The sequence below is a fragment of the Chaetodon auriga genome, chromosome 12, assembly GCF_051107435.1.
Source record: "Chaetodon auriga isolate fChaAug3 chromosome 12, fChaAug3.hap1, whole genome shotgun sequence".
Classification (NCBI taxonomy): Eukaryota; Metazoa; Chordata; class Actinopteri; order Chaetodontiformes; family Chaetodontidae; genus Chaetodon; species Chaetodon auriga.
The window spans coordinates 22,151,451-22,153,109 of NC_135085.1; the positions used below are offsets into that span (position 1 = coordinate 22,151,451).

The 1,659-nt window shown below is 50.4% G+C and overlaps 1 non-coding gene across 1 annotated transcript; it reads right to left on the reverse strand.

The window, feature by feature from the left end:
- Positions 1-1,351: 1,351 nt before the first annotated feature.
- On the reverse strand, positions 1,352-1,425 carry trnar-ucu (transfer RNA arginine (anticodon UCU)). The gene has a single exon. It is a non-coding gene; the product is annotated as a tRNA-Arg (tRNA).
- Positions 1,426-1,659: the final 234 nt, after the last annotated feature.

Here is a 1,659-nt window from a genome sequence, read left to right on the forward strand (position 1 = left end):
TGCTCTCATAACGTTTAATCATCATGATGTTTATACCCTTGGGAGTGTCAGTTTTGAATGTGCTTGTAAACTTTATCACCTGGTATATATAGTCTATAGTTCTGACGTTGCATGCATCATGCCCGTTTGGGAACCAGGATCCACGGGCGGCAGGGTGGGGGTGGGGTGGGGTTGGTGGGGTTGTTCAACTTGCCAGAGAGGATTAAGGATTAGTTTTACTGGCGGATTAGGTCTGTGTGTGGGGAGGCATGATGGGGTTAAACGTGGATGGCGGCAGCCGCACGGCAGCCCAATCAGTGGCGGTGGCGACGAACTGACACCGGGGAGGTGGGTTTGAAGGAAGCACAAAATAATAAAAGCCATGGGGGAGCCGGGGAGGGGTTAGAGAGTGTCGGGGAGTTTGGGAGATCTTCAAGCAAGCAGCTGCTTTCCACACTGAAAACATAAATAGGCTAGTGCTGCTCTGGGCTTCCATGATTTGGGTAATGTAGGTTTTTCTAAAGCAGAAACTTAAGTCCACCTTCAGGGGTCCTTGAAAGGATTCCAGAAAGGTCCCCACTCTGATTTCACTAAATTAAAAATACACAATGACTATTGCAATCTTTATTCTCCACTTGCACCGCCACATTGCTGCGAGAGTCCATAATTCAATACAAAACCTGCATACAAAAATCTTGAGGCACCATTTGTGGCACTGAGTCATTTATGTTCAAAGTAAAGTCTTTATCTCTTCCTGTCTGGAAACCAAACGGGAGAGTAGAAATGCAACATCTGGCACCATTAAACACTTGTTATGAGGACGGAGAAGGCTTTAAATGTTTTGTTGTTGGCCCTGCATTAGTAAAGCTCTCGCTCGGCCTTAAATGAGTGGACAGCCCCGGGTGCTGGAGCCGTGCGCGTCCACTGACTTTCACGCGACGAGGCTGCGCGGCGCTGCGCTCTCCTGCGGTGCCTGCGCGGTAGCCGTATATAAGACCTGAGCCCGAGCGTGCAGCCTGGACAGTAATAGGCTGGTAACGAAGCGCGTGCTGTGCTGCTGTACCGGAGCTGTGGTTTCAGGCTTTTTGCCCGTTTGACACCTGCATATTAAAGCGATGACCTTTGCGCGCTGAAAAGGCTCCATGCGAAATTTCTGCAACAATTCAGTCCACATGCACTGTGTGCTGAGCCTGCGCAAAACAAACTCATCTCTGGAAAGCGGCCTAACCATCCATCTGTCCATCCGTTCATCTATCCGTCATATCTGCGCGCAGAGCGGCCTTGACAGACGCATCCCTGTTGCAAAACAGCATCGCTGTTTTTTCCCCATCACTATTTCCTCTCATCCAAAAAGCCACAACACTTTCATTCACATCTCTGCCGGGACTCGAACCCGGAGCCTCTGGATTAGAAGTCCAGCGCGCTATTCCATTGCGCCACAGAGACTGTGACACATTTTTTTCGATCAAAAGCGGGTTTATACTCCCCCTCCCAGCCCTGTGCAGCATCCTCACCATCCCTCAGCATCAGGACCGCAGCCCTGTGGATAGCAATTTGCCGCCCGGTAGGGGGTGCTGCCGCCGCGTAATCATAAGTCTCTTTATGCCTCATAGAGACGGGGAGAGCCCCTGTTCTCTATCCCCCATTGCTTCCACACAGGTTATCTAGTCAAATCATCAT